Consider the following 21,596-nt stretch of genomic DNA (forward strand, 5'->3'; position numbering starts at 1 on the left):
TGGAAAGTGCAATCGTCTGAAGAAGGTTCCTGAGGCTGTAAGTGGCTGCTACGAGATCACAAGGACTCATGCTATCGGCACATGCTAAAAGATAGACACAGAGAAAATTAGCGTTATTCAGGAAATTATATTTTGTAGAGGATCCCTAATGTGGTGGGGCTGCAGCCAAGGTACATACCTTCCCATCAAGAGATGCGATTGGAAATGTCAGCTCGCGGCAAATGGCGTCTGGAACCATTGTCATGGTAACTGCCAGTGCCATGTTACAAAGTATTTATACAAAGAAAAGGCTAAAAATAGTGAAAGAACTCATTCCAGGGATGAAAAAGGCATCGGCCATTTTGGTAGTTTAAAGATGACATAATAAGTAAAAGAAGAAAGTGGGAAAGGGAAAAGAGCAATTGTATTGTTGCATAGGCAACAGGAAAATGACAATTAAGTCTTTAATAAAGAAAGCAATGCAGTATAAAGAATAGGAAATGATTGAGGGCATAAAGAAGATACGCATCAGGCAGGAATCGTAGGGTGCATGCCCATGATGTCCAGAGAACACACACTTTGTCTGCAGACAAATTAAAAGTGCATTACATGAAAACGGACATGTCTGGACATTGGGCCGGTCTGGGGCACCTCAATTTAGAGTGCAGACACTACGGACAGTCAAGGTGTTAGCGGACTAGTAATGGGAGTTTTAAAAAAATCAGGCAACATTACACAACAATAAACAAAACATTTATAGTAAAATACATACATTTATTCAAGAAAGGGATAGGGTATCAGAATGGAAAACATAAATGGGAGAATCAGGAACTTAAGTACAATTACTATGAGGGGAGGAAGCAAGTAAGTTTTCACCAAAGTGTCTTTCATTAAAATGTTCAGAATTTGCTGGGGATGATTGCTGGGGACAAGGGGATGCAGGTGCAAGAAGGACAGTGTTAGGGAATATGTTGAATTACATGATTTTTCACATACTGTAAAAGGTCTTTGAAATCATTACTACGTTCATCTAATTTGTTGGACAAGTTCGTGATTTGATTATTTACAGTTGGGGATAGGGCTTCTATTTTTGATTCTGGGGATTGGGTATAATTAAACTGGGCATGGAAATGAAAATTATGTACTGTAACAAAAATATAAATTATTATTTTACTTCTCTGTGATTATCAAAGTATCCCTGTGATAACTTATTCTCTTCTTTGTCTTTATGCGATTAGCTGCTGTTTTTATTGTTTATTTGCTCAAAACTTTAAAACTTGTTTTTATATATTTTAGTGTGCCAGCCACTTCTTTTATCATATCTGTGTGTCTTTTTATTGCAATCGGAGCATTTTGTTCTATTGTACCATAGTTCTTGTGCGATTTGAATCAGTGATCACTCGCTGCACGCTCACCTGGGACCACATCTCCCAGCATTATTGTAGTCCTCGTAAGTATTTGGTCCACCTGCAGGCATGACTGCGCTGGCGTGACTGTCTGGTTAGTTCCGGTTTATGCCTGGTGCGTGCCATGTGCGCCACACTCTCTCTGGTTCTCCCTTGGAGCTCTCTCTACTGATGCTAGGTTTCATTGGGCTTGCCTTACTACCACCTTACTATGTCTCGTGTAGACATAATTATGAACTTGGGTTAAACAACAGGCTGTTGATTTACATGCACCCCAGCTTTCTAATTCAAATGGACTTTACGACTGCACCACTAGCTTACATCCCAAAGTCAACCTTGATCTGCCGATAAAGCCAAGCTCTATTCTATTGATCAGCCTCCTATGATGGTCACTGTTGTAAATCCCCAGGCATCTTGTGTACCATACTGAAAGTTCCCTAGATACCACGGTGGCTGTGCCTTCACAAACCGTGTCTCTCATTACCTCATCCACAGTTCCCACTAGGGTACACCTTCTCTTCAAGTGGCACTTCTTAATACCCGCTCTCTGCATCTTTATGGTGTGGAGATTGCTGTCCTCCTGCTATCCACTCGCCCAGGCTTACTTGCTATAAATGAGTCCTGGCTTGATGAAGCCACACCATCAGAAGCACTTCTCATCATTCCCAATAGTTACTCTCTTCTTCGCGCTGACCGTATTAGCGGCAGGGGTGGTGGAGTAGTCCTATTTAAAAAAAACAAAAAACTTTACAGTTTCAAATAACACATTGCTTACTATCATTGGTGTTTATAGACCCCCCCCCCTCACTCCCCCACCAGGGCTCTTCCTTCTTTTGAAGAGCAGTTCTTAAACCTTTTTAAACAATGTAACCAAGTCCCAGACACCAGTACTGGTGATGGGTGATTTTAACCACTAGTTTGATACTCCCCCGAATGCTGCCACTGTCTCATTAATGTGCATCGTTGAGTTTATTGGTTTCTCGCAAATGGTATGCTCTCCTACGTACACTGCTCCTGGTTCACTATCTCTTACTGGCCAATCTTATTATCTCTCCATGTATCTGATCTGGTATTAGATCTGTCATGTGTATGCGTATCCAGAGATCCCTAGCACCCCCAAAAACTTCTACCCTTTACTTCCCGTGAAGATGGGTGTTTTGGAAGACTTTGGGAATGCTGATGAGCAAACTCGCCACATTACGAATATTCTTGTCACTAACCAGTTAGCTCTCCTAAAAGATTGATGCATTAAAAGTGAATCCATCCACAAGGGCTGGTTTAACAACAACATAATACAACTTAGGCTCAAGAAACGGACAGCGAAAGGTTGCTGGTGAAAACAAACCTCAACAATAACTCTGGCCAACTATAAAATACTGGCAAAACAATATAAGGATGCTATTATCACAGCTAAATTCTCCTTATATAATGATAGGATCTTGAATGCAAAATCCAGCTCTAAGGAATTTTAAGTGAATTCAAGGGCAAACCAGGCTCTGTGCAGGCCCTAGTGAAAGACAAATACTGGTGTCAGTCCATTCATGACTCCTTTATCAATAAGGTTAAATTGCATCAAACTAGCATCCAGTCCACCAAGGACGAATTTCACAGTTGAGCTATGCTTCATGTGGGTAGGACTGAAGTGGAAACTCCCACACACTCCCTCACCCCATTCTCCTTCGCCCCCTGTTCCAAAATCTCCATCTCACAAATGATTCAGAATATGAAGCCCACATCTTGTCCGGGTGATCTATGCCAATCTCGTGCTTTCAGTAAATGTTTTGATGTGATTTGTCCATGGTTCACAAAGTTTATCAACTTCTCTTTTGTCCCACTATTTTTGAAAGAAGCTTGGGTTACCCCCCTTTAAAAAAAGGAGAATCTCAATCCCTTCCTGGTGGATAGTTATCATCCTATCACAAACGTCCCCTTTCTTTTAAAACTTTTGGATCATGTGGCCCATATCCAATTTCAGAACTTCTGGCACACCAGTCTGGATTCATAAGGGACATGGCACAGAAATTGCCATGCTAGACCATAAGGCAAACCTTCGTCATAGCATTGATCTTGGGCAACAAGCAGTACTGATGCTGCTGGATCTATCCTCTGCTTTTGATCTTTTTGATCATTTTTTGTTAGAGGATAAACCCTGTTGTGTTATTGGTTGTTCGTCTGAGGCAACTCAATGGATCTCTTTTTTGGGCCCTCAGAATGAAGTGGGCATTGGTGAGGTCTTCTCCAAGCCTACCCTGATTACGTGTGGCATCCCGTAGGGGTCATGTCTCTCCCCCTCATTGTTCAATGTCTATATCATCCCCTTTCTAAGACTTCTTGACAGCCTGGGTGATCAGTATGCAAATAATGCAGATGACACCCAGTTTATCGTAAAACTCTCTGGCTCTTACTCTAAGGACCTGGCCAATCTTAATTCTGTTTATGCCTCAATCCATGCCTGGATGGTTACCAATTCTCTTGAGCTGAATGCCAAGAAGACAGAGCTCCTGATTGTCATCTGCAGCTCTAAATTGAAATCTCTTTTGCCTGAATACAGGAGCATCCTCATCCTTGGCATCACAATTCCTGTGGCTAAGAAGGTCAAGACTCTTGGTGTTGTTTTAGATGCCGAGCTCACAGTGAATCAGCATGTTGCCCAGACCAGATCGTCCTGTGGCCTGATTCACAAACATGTATGCAATATTTGACCTTTGCTGACCCATGAAAATGTAGCAACACTTGCTACAGTCTTCATTAATTCTCAATTGGACTACTGCAACAGCCTCCTGAGTGGTTGTTCGCAGTCTAACATATGGTCTCTTCAGGTAGTGCAGAATGGAACAGTGCGGGCTGTCCTTGGTTTGTCGAGATGAGCTCATATTACTGCGTCCAGGCGTGACTTGAATTGGCTGCCATTGAAGCTCAGAATGAGACACAAAATCTTTACACTGACCCACAAATGTCTCCTCAACCTGGTGCCTAAATATCTTGTGGGCCGTCTTCAGCCTTATGCTCCGGTCCATACCCTCAGGTCACAAAACCTACTTAAACTTGTACAGTCCAGATTAAAATGTTTTAAGGCTGGTGAGCGCAGCTTCAATGTTCAGAGCCCAACTGTCTGGAATCTGCTCCTATACTGCCTTCGAACTATTCTGACAACGGTAGAGTTTAAGAAAAAGCTGAAAACACTCTTCTTTAACCTACAGCCTGACTAATTGTATTAGCTCTCTCTATGCTGTCCTCTGGCCTCAGATTTACCATCTTCTGTAAAGCTCTGTTTGTGTGCCTGTTGTGTGTGCATCCTCTGGCATGCGGGCATGTGGCGCGGTATACAACAATGGTTATTTAATTAATTAATTAATTAAATAGTAAGGTGTGTAAAATATACAGGTGCTTATTGGATAACAAATTCTCACTGAATAGTAAGTGCACTGTATGTATGTATCACCTCTGTCTGTGCAAACTACCCTGGCTCCAGCCATGACAGTTTCATATACAGAATGTCCACCCTGTGCCGGGCCCGGGAAGCTGGGCAGCAAGGTGACGCATGGCTCCAAGGTGAGGACAAATGCCTGTACACATGCATGCATGTCACACACAGACAAATACCAAAACCCTAATAATCACAACTATTATCACCTCCCCAGGTGACAGTGCCTACCCTCTGAGCAACCACATGATGACGCCAATCCGGAACCCCACCACACCTCCCCAGGTAAGATACAACAATGCCCATATTGCAACCAGGGGCATAGTGGAGCGCACATTCGGAGTGCTGAAGTCACGCTTCCGCTCCCTTGACCGCTCTGGTGGGCAGCTACTATATGCACCCCCAGTAGTGTGGAGGATCATTGTGGCAGCATGTGTCCTGCACAATGTTGCAACACGGCGGGAGGTACCGGTGGACATGGTGGTGCCCCCACATCCCCAACCACAGGCACAGGCGCTGCCCATGGGAGGGGACAGGGCACATGGCGAGGCAACCCGGACCCAGCTTGTGGCCACATTCTTCACCTAAACTCCCACCCCTGCGGATTGCAGACAGGCCTGGCACCAGGTGACAATCAATGATGACAAAGGGACAGTCAACTGTTACAGCCTTACCACCCTGAGAATGTTGTCACAGAGTTGCTACAATGTTTGCATCCCTAGCTACTTAAACATAACCAATCCTGTGTGACCAAAAAAGGAACACATGCAAGGTGTGTATCACACCCCCCCTCCCAAACAGGCCATGACAATCCCTGGTATGTCACCCAAACCCGCCCAACCCACATCACCCTTGTCTGCCACACCATGACATAGCATGCAATAGCAAAAGCCCAACACATGACCAATAAGATACGAAGTGACATGTGATAAATGGAAAGTGTCTTGAGACAATGACGCCTGACATGGAATCAGATGAAATGAGTGACCAACAGCCTCCCACACATACCAAGCCATACACAAATGCCATCCACCAGTCCCACCATGAACACAACACTGAATGCCTGTTCACATGCACATGGGGCAAGCCAAAATCCCTACTCCTGAACCCGTGTGCTGTGTGTGTCACCTGCAACACACTGCTCAGCACACAGCATTTTGAGCAGCCATTGTGTTGCAGATACACCTTGAGCATCACATGAAAAAGACTAATCACATCCACAACCAAATGACACATGTACAGGATACACAAATGGTAATAGATCATGTGCTGCATGGACACAGGGGCCTGAGAATGCAATCTGTGTGCACCTCTGGTCATGGAAGGGTGGTTGTGGTTGTAAGTGTGGTGGATCATTGAACAACTGTGTGTGTCAATAGGGACATGCACTCAATATATGCATGTGAAATCAAGTGACCCTCAGTGTCCTGTACACATCACATGTGAACATTGACCATGTGAACCCCCCAGCATGTCAAACCACACCAATCCCCTGACACCTGAAAAGGAAACACAACACAGGGACAGGCATTGACAAGCTCAACACATCATGTACATAGTACCCCACAATTACAATGTCAGAGCACCCAAAACACTGTAGCCCAAGCCAACTGTCCAACAACAAAAGCCCCTCCCTTACACATCACCCTGACCTTCAGAACATCTGTCTCTGGGGCATGTAGCCGACTTCCCTCAACTCTACCTGGCTACAGGATCACCCTACCCCTTGCTCTCCATGTTCCAGCTTGCGTGTAAATAGGGTCCAACCCCCTCAGAGGCCACCTTGACTGGTAAAAATACCAAATCGCAGAGAACTCCAAGGAGCCAAACCCCCAAAGCAGGGAAAAAGCTTGTAGGCACCAAAAAACCCAGGAAGAGTCTGCAGTAGATGACTAGAAGTTGCAGGAAATGTCAAAGCGCATGTACAAGCACAAAGATAGAACAACCAAGGTAGCACAGTTGAACAATGTTCCAACACGATGGGTACCATTTACCGTACATAACATACAATGATGATGCAACAACTGATAGGTAGTGTCACAGCTCTGGTGTCCAGGCGCTGGAGTTGCACGAACCAAATACCCCTCCATGGTCTGTGCGCCTGCAAGGTCAAACTTACACAGGCCTCTGAGACTCCGGCGGGGAAGGAGGGTCAGGGATATGTAGCATGGACAGGCATTGGTAATCAGGAGAACCGGAAAGAGGGTCAGGAGAGTGGATGTGGATTTGCAAGGGAAAGTAGGCAAAATACAACTATTCACAAAAACACATACTCAATTAGAGAAAACATGTTCATCATGCACATTGCACCAAAACAGTCAAAACCAAGCCAAAGAGTTTGGGGTGAGTGCTAGCCTCCTTCCTGCGCACTCTCAGGTCCGGTAACAGGAGCACTTCAATGCTGCAAAGAGAGCGGGAGTTACTAACCTGAATGTGTGAATACAACACACACAGACAACCCCATCCATGCCTCAAAGTAAGTGACTTCTCCACAAACAAACACCCCTGTCTGCTTCTTTGTACCCATACGTTAGCTTGGCCCACCAATGTTTCATACACTGTCAATGCAGTAAAACAGGCGCATGTGGCCATGTGGGAAATGGAACACCAATGGGTCAAGAATCACACATGATACAATGGTCCCTGGGTGAGCTGCTAGATGCGTATAGCAAGGTGCAACTTCAGTATAAGTCGTGTTCTGTCAGCCGCATATTTCAATAGGTAGTGCACTTGGCAATTAGCACACGCAAATGACATGCACTGGCCTTGTGTCTGTGCCTCGCTGGGTGTCCCTGTGCGTCGTATCAGTATCTGGCTAGGAATGCTACTACCCTAATAACTATGATTCAATGGAACAGGGGGTACTCCAGGAAATGTTTGATGGCCCCTGCGTGTGCCCCTGACAACTTGTAAAGCCACTTGGCATTTGGCCCTCAACGCATGCCAGTTGTACTGTGTGCTTCTCCAACAATGCCTGGCAAAGCTCCCCAGCACTGGTACCACTTAGCATGCATGTGCAAGTGGCCTGGTGGAAGGTTGGCTGCTTTGTCGGCCCTTATGCTGCTCGCCTTGGCTGGAGATCCTGGTAACACGTCTGCTTCTGTTGGACGTCTTCCCACAAGTCCTGTGCCTGTGCTTGCACACACATACACACGTCTGCACCACCAAATGTGCCCAGTTCTCTGGATTTGTTGTCCTTGTGTCTGCTGGCAAAGGTAGTCTGGAGGCTCATCTTCCTGCAGAAAGTGCATTAAAGAAATCAATAAGACATAAAAGTTCCCTGTGTGTGTGTCTTCATGCTGGTTGTCACTGGTCCAGGTCACAGAGCTACATCCAAACTCCTCCCACCATCATTGACAGGCCAAGGGTGCAGGCTACTGTCTACAACATGAAGTGCATCGAACACATATACAGCCAAGAAAATGACATACATCACAATCCACATCAATTAATGCATAAATCAATCACATACTCTCCCAAATTCATTACAGACATCGAGTGGATGAAACGCAACCAATCCCCACTAGGGGTGTTAACACAAGTACAACAGCAGCAGACAGGCTACAGTCATGAGGCAAGTCCAAAGCCCTTGTGTAAAACTTTGTAACACCGAACCATCCTAGCGAGCCCATGGATAAGCGAAGCAGGAGTGGCATATGTGAGTGAGGACCCCAAGTTGCAAACACATACACAAGACAAGCTTGAAGGGCCCAGCTGGAACAGACAGTGGATGCTTTCAAAAGCCACAAAGCACCACACCGTCACATGAATGCACAATAGACAAACAATATTAAACCATATTAACTAATTAAACTAACTATGAACAATCTACATAACCTAATTAAAATAATTATCAAATAGTCAATATCAACTAACTAACCTAAAAGGAAAAATCAAAAATGGCCACATACGATCCGGGGGGAGGGAGGCACCCAGGAGGTGGGAGGTACAGGGTGCACCTCAACACCCACATGTGATGATGTTGAGACAAAAAAAAATCCTCCATGAGCTCAACGCCTGCACACCACGACTGGTGTGGAAGATAATTAGTCGTCCGAGTCTGCCTCTTCCTGTAAAGGACGACGTGGGCTAGGAGCCTGACCACGCCTAGGCGCAGCTTGCCCCTCATCGGCAGCAAGTCTGCCGGATGGGTGAGCTTGGTTCTGTGTGGCAATGACACACAGGACTGCATGCAGAACCTCCCGTGATACATGTGCTTCCTCTTGCAAGGTAACACGTGTAGCACAGAGTTCTTCCTGCGTGGTCTGGCTGGACAACCGATGCACCTCCCGGCAAGCATGTATCTCAGCCGAGATGGTACGCTCAAGCTGCTCAAACCTCTCCTCTGACCGCACCCTCTGGGATGTCAAGAGGGCATCCAGAGTGGATCTGAGGGACCTAGACTCAGCCCTCAGGGCCTCCATGTGTGCCTCTGCATGAGCATCAATTGCTTGATGCAGAGACAACATGTCAGCCTGGCGTGCCCTGTCAGAGGCCGCCATGCCCAGCCTGAGGGAGCGGGCAATGGACTGCGCCGCCTGCCGCTGGAGAAGCACCTGCTTAGCGGGGGAAGCATGGATTGGGCCACACGTTCCATGCTCGCAGCGATGTTATCAAGTGCTGCCCCCTGACCTTCTGAATTGGCAGTCATGTCTTGCTCCCACTCAGTATACCTCGGTGGCGTGCGGCCACCGTGTTGCTGGGCTTGACACCTGCAGGACCCAAGGACCGGCTGTCCTTGTTGGCTTGGCACCGCCCGCGGCTGCACGACTACATGCCCCCATCTACGTGATGCCACAGGAACATCAGCGACTGGTGTGGAGGGTGACCCTGCGTACCGATCACCACAGGCGGAGGTCCCACCACTGACTGGCCCCTCAGTGCAGGTGTCGCAGACAGAGTAGTGTCCACATCAGAATCACTCACCCCTGACGTGTGGACCTGATGCTCATCCAACTCGACATGGCTGTCATCTGGGCTGGAATCATAGTCAGCCAAAGACAAGATGGTCTGAAGCACATGTGGGTGTTCGTGGACTACCACCCAATGACCCCCACTAGTGCCGGGTTGTGGTTGTGACGACAACCCTGTGCCTGGCATGACAACACTATCATGTGTAAAAATACATTAGTACACATGTCAGAAGCACATGACACAAATACACATGGACATCACACAGACAGCCAACACATGAAGCAGACATGTCACACACAAAAGATAACCTGCCATGCATGCATGGTCAATTTGACATAGCATCAGTGAGTAGGCATGTAGAACGGTGTTACATGGCTCAGAAGTGGGTTGATGCAGTGCACAACATATGTACGTTACTCACTATCGACATGAACAAGTACTTCATGATGTGTATCAATAATCTTGAAGCCAGTGGAAGGGCTAGTTCAGGCATCACGTGCAATGTGCATGCAATGGGTCGCATGGCTACAAGCAAAGCCCCCCCCCTCAGTGAAAATGCAGGGATGCCTTGCTTGGTAGCAAAAGGCTGAACAGAGACCTGCGTATCGACAGACAGTGTTGACTGGCATCTATGGCATCATCTGAGTCACTGAGTTAACTGACAACACAGCAGATGATGATGGGACAGTAAGCAGGACCCATGACGGACCCTCATTAGTACACCCGAGTGTGCAAAAACCACTGCACCAGTTGGACAGAGTCAGTGGGCCTGTAACTGGGGGAGGACTGTGCCCCACAGAGACTGTGACACCATAAATATGTGTGTGATGCGGGACAGGGCCAGAGTGGGCATGGGATGGCTGAAGAAATCCCATGAAATGTCGCTCATACAAGACACGTACTACAACTATCATCCAGCCAAGGATACATAGGGGCATGCATGTAATGCACATGGAGCATGAATGGGCACTCATGTCCCTGCGGAGCATCTGCCATCTGCACAGTCCAAGTTAGACACCCTGCATGAATGGCAGGGGATGTACCCCACTGCATGTGTCTGGCAGGTTGGCTGGTGGAAGTTAGCATGTACACAGGAGGCTTGAACAGGCCATTGCAGTAGTACAAAAAGTTGCACAACAGTGCAATGGTGTAATTGGGGTGCAGGGGGTGTGGAGGGGCAAGGGGGCATGCCCACGTGGTCACTCCAACGCTTCTTGCACTCGGCACCTGTGAGCACCTCATGGCCGAATGCACTCACATTATCCGCAACATGATTCCAGTGGGTATTCTGATGGGCAGCCGTAGTATGATAATTCGGCCCCACTATCATGTCACGGCTGTGGGCCTTCACGTAGTCCACAAGGCAGTCCAGTTATTCATTGCAGAAAGGCTTCTTCCTTGACGTGAAGGAGGCCGTGGCTGTGTCTGTGGTCCCAGCCTGTGCTGCAGATGCAACCTTCCTCCTCTTGGATAGCGGCGCGGACCCTGGCTGGCGATTGCCACCCTGATCACTATGGCCAGTGGGACCTGCGGATTGAACCAAGGGAGTGGCAGGTTGAAGGACGACGGAAGGCCTGACTTGCGTCAGTGGCTGCTGGGTGCCCTGGAATGGACCCTGTGCAGCAACATCCGCTGTGCCAGGGTCATTGACCGCAACTGTCCTGGTTGGTAGTCTCACAACCGGAGTGTTGTTGGCTGCATCTGCCCCTGCAGTTGCCAACACCCGGCTGGTCGGGGCAGCAGATGACATTGCTGCCCCAGGGACATGTCTCTCGGTCAGGGCAGCCCTGCATGCACCTACGGTGTTCCTCCTGACCGGCTGGAAATCTTCCAATGACTATTCAAGTGCCAACGCAGCCTGCGCAGGCAGACCCTGAGCCTAGGTGGTGGTGTCCACAGCTGCACCTGCAGCTACCACTCCCCTTGGGCCCGTGGCAGTCCATGAAATTGACTGCCGGGTCAAAGGGGCGCCAGTGCCAGATGCAGAAGCTGCATCTCCCGGAACCACAGGGGGTGGTGGCATGACTGCACCAACACATGGCACATCATTGTGCTCAAGTGGCGAACCCCTGTCTCTTCCCCCTCTGCGGCCACCCTGGACACCCTGGAGTCCCCCTATTCCCTGGTCACCCTGGCCACGTCCCTGACCATGCCTGCCACGAGGAGTATGCCCAGCTGAGGCGCCACTCACCTTTGGTGGCCTCCCAACCATGGCACAGATGGAGTAGTGCCAGCACAGATGGAGTAGTGCCAATGGGAGGTGTACACCACAATTGTCCTGGGCAATTGGGGTGAAGGGGGTGGGATGCAAGATGTTAACAGCACCCCTGCACCTGCAGGGCTGTATGTGACCCCAGTGATGTAGTGACGGGTCACGTAACGCTCAGGCACCCCAAAACTGAAGTAAAACCGTGCATGCAACCCCTGCAGCCTACGTGCGTGGAATTAACCTTCCACAGTACGCGGTGGCACCCAGGAACACAAAAAACGCGTACACGTGGGACACGCAGGCTACTATGACCTCGAAAACAGGTGCGATACACAGGGGCACCCACAGTGGGAAAATAGCATGCGCGACTCACCGTCTGACTAGCGCGATACAGAAAAACATGCGTAGCCAATACCCCCGCCAAAAGAAGAGATACATCCTTGATAGCTGTGAAGTTGTGATGGTGGCGAAACAACACGAAGTAGCAACACACATGTCGGTCTCCATGAAATGCACGTACAGCGAACTTCCGGGACCCGCTCATCTTTAACCTGTGCTGAGGGAAACGCCCATGCACGTCAGGTCTCTTACGCGTTTGGGCCCTTTCCTCGGATTACACGTATTCACATGCCGACGTGCAGTTTCTTCATGTACAGAATCACTATGCACCCGTCAGGAGGGAAACGCCCGCACGCGTAACGTCACAGGCGCGGTTACGCGCTACAGGCCTTTCCTCGGATTTCACGCTGACGTGCACTTTTTTCACGTGCCAAATCACTCTGTATCAAGCTGGCCATGCGAAAACACACGAAAGACCATGCTCCTGCAATGAAGGCCATTTTCCTGCCCCCCAGAGCCCCGAGCACGCTCCCACCTGCCATCTGCTGCTGCCTGACTGCCTGCTGCCCAAGTGCCCTGCTATTTGCTGCCTGCACATCAGCCCGGGGTGCAGTTGCTGTGACCACCCCTGCTGGAACTGAAGACTCCCGACTGGGATACCATCCCTCCACAGCCCAGCCCCAGGACCCAGTTGCCCACCCACACCTGCCATGTTGGGCACAACACCATCTGATAACACTGGCAATCCCCAGCCAGAGAGGCAGAGTGCCACCAGCTTCAGTGCCAGGGAAGTTGGTGTCCTGGTGGAGCAAGTCCTGGGGCAGTATGATGCCCTCTTTGGAAGTTTGCGTGCCGACAATGAAGGACGGACCAGGATCTGGATGGACATCGTGACTGCCATCAACGAGGAGGGTGTGGCAGTCCGCGACATCAAACATGTCTGGAAGCGCTGGGAGGACTTCAGGTCCAGGACCCTCGACAAAGCCCAGCGCCTCTTGAAGGCAGTGGATGCCAAGGGGCACCGGGGCCACCTGTCAGACCACCAAATGAGGGTCCTGGAACGCACACACCCAGCGCTCCACGTCCAGGTCCTTGAGAGGCAGACCCGTCTGGAGTTGAGCGGTAAGTGTACATGCATACTGATTGGATGCTGTGCGTGTTGTGGTGTGCCAGTAGTGTGCAGGTTGCACATATGTTTTTGTAGGGCCATGTATGGATGTGTATGTACAGGGGCGTGAGGCTGACACATGCAAGTCCTCTCATGTGTGAGACACATGGATGGTGTATGTGTTGGTAAGCATGCAGGCCAAATGCAGGTGTGGGAGCACACATGTTGAATTACTGTGTATGTACATTAGCATGGTTGTGGTGTCACACATGGATGGTGGTTCCAGCTGCATGTATCTGCAATGTGTACATGTGCATGTGTGTGTATTTGACAAGTGTGCAACTGTGATGCAACATGGAGAAGGCTGAATGGCAGATGTGACATGGATGGCGATCTCATCACTGCGACAGTTGGTGGAGATGTACACATGCATATAAGTGTGGTGGCCTGTGTACATGTGTTGTGCACTCCCTGTGTTTAATTTGACATCAGGGTCACCTTCGGCTGCTTGTGCTGTTGTTTGTGTATGGATGGTGCTGCCTGGTGCAATAATGCTGTTGAATTGCTCATGTGTGTGAGTTGAAATGATATGTGTGTTGGGGAGTGTGATGCCATGTCTCAAGTTTGACACTGACACTCATGTACAACTGTCATGTGTGTATCAGTCCATTGTCCAGTGTCCTGATGCCTGTGTTCTATCTCTCCCTGTCTGCAGCGTCAACTGATGAAGAGGGCGGAGAGGGTGCGGTGGAGAAAAGCGGCAGGGATTGCACCACCAGCCAGAGACGCAAGACCCGGCTGCCCTCCCAGGTTGCCATCTTGTCAGGGAGTGAGGAGTCTGGTGCCACGTCCCAGGCCGCAGCTGCCGAGGGTAGGTCCAAGAGGCGGAGGTTGTAGGTGGACTCCTCGGCAGCAGAAGGGGCAGCTGAGACCCCACAGGGTCCGACGGAGGAAGATGGCACGGAGTCATCCAGGTTGGTGGGGGGTTTGGTGGAGGAGGAGGCCGTGGAAGGGACACCCACGGGGTCTGGAGGTGGGGATTCCACTGCTGCTAGTGGTGCAGTGCAAGGGCAGGGACAGGAGGCAGCACAGGCCACCGTGGAGGTGCCTGTGTGTAATCCTGTCCCCGATCCTGTGACTGCATCATCCCGCACCAGCAGGGATGCCTACGTCCAGACCCGTTTTCAGGGGGGGAATCCGCTTACAACAACTGGCCTTCCACTCCCTGCAGACGTGGCTATCCGGGACCGGGTTGTGCCTGTCCTGAGTGGGATGGCATTGCTTCAACGGGGCATGCAAGGTGACCTGCAGTGTTTTCGTGAAGACACTGCACATCATTTCGAATGCCTCATCCTACTGGGACTGGTCACCAGGGCTGGATTCCTCCGTTTGCTGGACCTTGTTCCGACCCCCTCCTCACCTGAACACCCTACGCGCCAGTCGTCCTCCATGCCATCTTCCCACCCATGTATCACCTGTGGAGCTGCCTCTGACCCAGTGGCCAGGCTGGTGGGGGACACATCCCTGCCATATTCGGGAGTCGGATGTCCAGCAGGGGTGGCCACCACGACAACTGCACCCCAGCCAGAGGAGGACGTGCAGACATCAAGAGCAGGGGCACAGGCACAGCAGCAGCAGCAACAAGGTGGGAGCCATGATGGCTCGGGGCCATCGACATCGGAGGGGCAGGCATCAGCCAGAGGGCAGGAGGACCCAGGATTACAATTGTCTTCCATGTGGCAGCAGTTGGGCCATGCCATAGATGCGGAGCGGTGGCGGGCGGAAGAAGCACGGCTCACAATGGTCAGGGCAGAGAACTTCATGCGGAGGGCACTGAGGCAGGCCGAGTGCCTCGAGGCAATTCGCAGGGAGTTGGAGTTCAACATGTCATTGTCCCTGCGAACCCTCAGGGCCATGGAAGAGGACCGCCGCCAGGACATCGAGCAGGAGTTCGATGATGCCCTGGCCAGGGAAATCGGGAAGTGAGCCGTTGGACTAGCCCCCCGCCATTGTATATAGTTTGTAGTTTTAGGTTTCCTTTATCTTTTTCATTCATTTTGGGCACTTGGACTATGCCCCACCTTTTTGTATATGGTTCTTTATTAGGTAGTTATTTGGCTAGGTTTCATTTCATTCGTTGGGCTCATGGACCCTGGTTTACTTCTTTGTACATAGATGAACAGTGGATTTATCTATTATTATTTTTCTCACCATGGATCAATGGATTGTACTGTTTCTGTTTCCTTTGGATTTGATTTGTTGCCAGAGACTTTGGACCCATTTTCATTTCGATTGATTTGGATTCAGACTTCATGATTTTCTGTTTGTGTTTTGGACATTTCATCTTTTTTTAATACATTTTTTTCATGTTTTCATTGGATTACATTATTTTTCTGTACAATACATTTTGTTTTATTACTTTGATGTGTGGTATTCTCTCATTGGTTTCATGCATGTCACGGTGTAGGTTTTCACAATCACCAGCACCCATTGTGGGTTTGTGACAGACATGTGTTGATGTACATTCTTGCCATTCTTGCAACAACAACCCTTCCCAGTAAGAGACCTACCACCTCACTTACAGATCCCAATGTAACCAGCGTCCACCGCTGCTTTATCATCTGTGTATCTTGTAAATCGACCAAACTGTAACCAGGGTCCCTGTAACTCGCAATCGACCCAACTGTAACCAGCGCCACTCCCTCAGTTATTTACTGTTATAATCTGCATACCTACTGTAACCTGCAACCTACATTCTCAAGCGCCCAGTTACCCCTGGGTTCGGCACGCGATATAAGCAATAAACAAATACAAATGTAATGGGCATTTCAATGTGCGGTGGATGCATACGTGGTTGTTTCTTTGCACAGTGGTGGCGTGCGGTGGGATTTGGGAGGACATGAGGCACATGATTGTGGATCATGATGACGTGTTAGGGGGACATGAGTCCGGGCCTGAGCCTCACTAATGGGTGGGTGGGGGTCCTGGGGGACATGAGTCAGGGCCTGCTGGCAGGTGCCTGTCACTGCTGGGTGGGTGGGGGTGCTGGGGGACATGAGTCAGGGCCTGCTGGCAGGTGCCCGTCACTGCTGGGTGGGTGTGGGTCCTGGGGGACATGAGTCAGGGCCTGCTGGCAGGTGCCCGTCAATGCTGGGTGGGTGGGGATCCTGGGGGACATGAGTCGGGGCCTGCTGGCAGGTGCCCGTCACTGCTGGGTGGATGGGGTGCTGGGGGACATGAGTCGGGGCCTGCTGGCAGGTGCCCATCACTGCTGGGTGGGTGGGGGTGCTGGGGGACATGAGTCGGGGCCTGCTGGCAGGTGCCCGTCACTGCTGGGTGGGTGGGGGTGCTGGGGGACATGAGTTGGTGATCACTAATGCAACGTGACATGTGGGCTGGCTGGGGGGCCTGCCCATGGTGAATGGGCTGCGTGTGGAACATGACCAGGGGTGCAGGGTAGTCCCCTGTGGTGTTGGCTGCCTGCAGGGGCCATGGAGGGGGTAGAGGGCACACTTGGAAGGACCCACACTGCCAATTCACATGTGGGACTCCCCGCGCACCCCACTGGATACACGTACCCCGCTCTGACATCGAAATCGCGTGGGAAATTCGCCCAAACCCCAGTAATACACGTACCCCGCTTGCAGAGGCCCAATCGCGTGTGAAACTCCCCGCAAACCCCAGTAATACACGTACCCTGCTCGCACAGGCCCTATCGCATGTGAGACTCCCCGCGAAACCCAGTAATACAAGTACCCCGCACGCACAGGGCCAATCGCGTGTGAAACTCCCCACGAACCTCAGTAATACACGTACCCCGCTCTCACAGGGCCAATCACGTGTGAAACTCCCCGCGCAGGGGTGTACATGTATTCGGAGGGGTCCGCAGGGAGTTTTACAGGCGTTTTCGTGGTTGGGGGTCTGTATGCTGGTCCACTGGCCTGTGCGCCATGTACGGGATTTGTGCGCTGTGCATGGCGCACAGGGAGGGGTTGGGGGCATAACTGACGCTGCAGCAGGGTCGCTGCGCCACACTGCGCCACGGCTGGTAATGGATGTTGAAATCCATGAAAACGCTGTGCCTGGATGGATTTTGGCACCCGTGGCTGGCGCGGACTGTTGTCAGCCGCGTGCACCACTTGTGCGCTGAATTCTATGAATTACCTTCTATATCCGTCCATATTAATTGGTGATTTTGCCATACTTGTGGGACACTGGCGCTGGGAGGTGCTAAGGCGTCACTATCAACTGTGACATTAAAATGGTCATCGTGCAGGAGCTCCTTTCAGCTTGGATGCAAATATAAACTAAGGACGTTTACAGCATAATACAATTTGACAGCGAGCTGTGAGGAGTTCGTTTGTGTGTATTCTAATCTTAGTGAGTAAAGCACCCACGAGTACTTGCCAAGTGTGATGACGAAAGGAATGGAAGCAACAATGAGGCTTGGAATGCAGATATACAGCAACAGTTACTTGCCACTGCAAGGCCTGAAATTTGGAAGAATGTGGGGGTTCTTCAGAACATAGACCATTCTGATACAGTGAATGTCTCTGGCTATGCGAGAAGCTGCGCAGCAAGGATTTCAGTGTTCGGATCAATTTGCTGAGAAACTTGTCATAAGTGAGATTGTTCTTGTATACGGGAGTGGCAGTGTGTGTTCCGTGGATTTTACATGATACTTTTTTTAATTAAATATAATCTGCAATCTCCAGGTATGTAATGGATGTGATTTTTAGAACGTTACTGAACGATGTACATTTCTGAAGTTATTTTGGTCACTCCATTTCTCCGTTGGAAGCAATGTTATAATAAGCAATTCACCAAGGTTGTTTGAACAGTTAAGAAGGGAGGTAAAAAACAACACTTTTCCAGCAACATTTTCAGATGGCATGTTTTCGGCAATATTTTCAAGTTTTTTTTCTGGTCGAAAATGGAATTTCGTTCTGCACAATGGCAGAGACAGAGAGAAAGAAGGATTTCACATATGCTAGGTATGAGGAATTCATTGTGTGTGCAAAGGCGTATAGCATTCGTGTGTTTAGCAAGTACTATTACTTTGGATTCAGTGACATTAACTCCCGCATGTAATATATATTTATAACAATTTGGGAATAATGCTAACGCTTTTATTTTCAAGTGATATTTGCTGATTTGAATATAGAGGAAGTGTGACTTGGCAGACGAACATGACGTGGTAGATGCACATGTATTTGTAACCTAGTTGTAGTATTGGTATGTGGTATGAAGTCATCATGAATCAGGTAAAGTACTGGAGCTTGAGTACAGTTTATTCATGTGTTACAGGGCAGGTTAAGTTGAAAGGCAGGAGCTATATAGATAGCTATTGGAACACTAACGTCCCACATAATTCTAAATGACATCACTATATTATACTATCTGCACAGGGTGCACTCAGTACAGATGGATATTATATATGCTACACTGGTGCTAACGTTTTTCTTCACACAAGCGTACTGTTATGTATTGTCACACATGTAATTTGCGTGTGATGCATATATAGATATTCATATTTTAAATAGGAACATTTTCTCTCTCCATAATTGAAGTGTCATATTATATTATAATTTTGCCATGTAGATTAAGATATTAAGGTATTTTGACATCACTACCACATGATTCCTCGTTGTGATAATAACATGGCTTGGGTTATCATGGTATGGTTGTGAATTTGACAATGCATAGTACAATGCACCTCATTGGGGCTGCACCAATAATTTTTATTGATGTTAGTAGTGTATGATATGGTTATTCACACTATTGCATGCAGGTAGTTATGTACGTTTTTTAAAGTTGATACATTGTTGATAAGTAGTCATGTATTGTGTTGAGTCGTACATTGCTACCATTAGTAGATGTGAGAAAATCGGCGTGCAAGTGATGCTTCCATGGGTAATGAGCACACGGAGGTGACGTCTCCAGATTGATCGAATGAATGATTTTGAATGTGTTTTGCGACCACTTGTGTCGATTAGTTCAGTGAGACGGGTTTTGAAGCCGTTCATGCCTTTAATCACATTTGCATATTATTATGCCATTTGTATGCAGATATTGTTTCTTTATGCATGTATTTATTGAGAGTGCAAAGGCATTGTAGAAGTGATTTTAATCAATGCAACTGTTATAGTGTTGAATGTTTTTACTGAATATTAATGCATACATTTACAGTCTATTTTTAGGTGTAGATGTTTCCACAGTTGAGATGTTCAGGTGTGTTTTCATTGGGTGTCCATTTATCATCACGTTCTGTGGTGAGGCCTACATGGAATGTATAGGTGTGCCATGGAATGCATAGAAATCCATGCATAAATACATAAATAAATAAGATGGTCAATCAATACATTTAATGAATGCTCCTGCAGTACATTCCATAGAATAAATAAATACATTAAATTACATGTATGTCTCCCACAGATGCGGTACATTGGAATAAATAAATACATTAAATATTCATCTGATGCATTCGATGAATGCAATGCATAAGATGTCTCCCATGGACACGGTGTATGGAATAAATGAATACATCTATGGAATAAATAAATACATTACATATTCAATTGATACATTGAATGAATGCAACGCATGGAATGTCTCCCATGGATACGGTGCATGGAGTAAATGAATTGAATACATCTGTGGATAAGTAATAAATAGATTACATATCCAATTGATACATTGAATAAATGCAAAGCATGGGATGTCTCCCATGGATACGGTGCATGGAATAAATAAATACATTAAATATTCAATTGATACATTGAATGAATGCAACACATGGAATGTCTCCCATGGATACGGTGCATGGGCTAAATTAATTCAATAAATCCATGGATAAATAATAAATACATTACATATTCAATAGATACATTGAATGAATGCAACACATGGGATGTCTCCCATGAATAAGGTGCATGGAATAAATAAATACATTCAATATTCAATTGATACATTGAATTAATGCAACACATGGAATGTCTCCCAGGGGTACGGTGCATGGAGTAATTGAATAAATCTATGGACATATGATAAATAAATGGCATATTCCATAGATACATTGAATGAATGCAACGCATGGCATATCTCCCATGGATACGGTGCATGGAATCAATAAATACATTATATATTCAGTAGATACATTGTAATAATGCAACGGATGCAATGTCTCCCATGGATAAATAATAAATACATTACATAACCAATTGATACATTAAATGAATGCATGTGCATGGATAAATGGAAAAATGAATGCATAAAGAGGTCCATGGATAAATAAATAAAATGGATGAATGCATGTAAAGCATAGAAGTCCATGAATAAATAAATAAACACATTTGACAATTAGTAATTACATTTAATGAGGGCTTGTAGTGTACGAAGTTCTTTCAGTAGGAAGAGACCAATGTTACAAGTGTAATGGTATACCATGTCGGTAGTGATGAATTTATACTTATGTGTGAAAGTTTTGCACAATTTGATGGTGGGATGACCGTGTTTTGTTCTTCCGACATTTCACAAGTTATGCGTTCATGAGTTTTGTTTTTGTTTGTGTTTTTTATTGCCTTTGTTTTTTTTTTGTCTGTGTTCAGTGGAAGGAGGCTTGTAAATAAATAATAAAATAAATAATAATACAAAAAATAAGAAAAGAAAAAGCATGTAATGAGGGTGTCATTTTACCTTGACTCCCTTACTACTTTTGATACTATGGCTTCTCCAATGTTTGTGACCTCAGAGGTAGTATTGCATGTTCCCTTATGATGTGTTCCTTCAGAAAAAACGTTTCTTTGCCTTATATGTCCTTTGTTCCCTTTTCCCTTGTAAGGAAGGGGGTATGCGAGTATTATGCTTGCAGTGTGCATCTCTGCAAGCCATAGAATGGTGGGTGTCTAGAACTTGGTGTCACCCCAGAATTCCAGGAATGACAGATGTATATTCCACATCTCCTCCCTCCCTTCTTATTATCTGATTAGAGCTAATTTATATTAATACTCACTGGACTCCAGAGTGTTCACTGCTTCCTGTTATATGTGTCAACCCCAATACTACAGATTACAATGAAAACTGCACAAATCTGCATACCAAAATCTAATTCTAATCCGTTGAAACTGAACCTCCTGCTATGATCATTATGATAAATGCATGCATCTCCCAACTGACCAACAGCGTGTATGCCCGTGCCCATACCAGATGGATGAGGTG

Source organism: Ambystoma mexicanum, chromosome 1p (assembly GCF_040938575.1).
Source record: "Ambystoma mexicanum isolate Mex_15411 chromosome 1p, UKY_AmexF1_1, whole genome shotgun sequence".
Classification (NCBI taxonomy): domain Eukaryota; kingdom Metazoa; phylum Chordata; class Amphibia; order Caudata; family Ambystomatidae; genus Ambystoma; species Ambystoma mexicanum.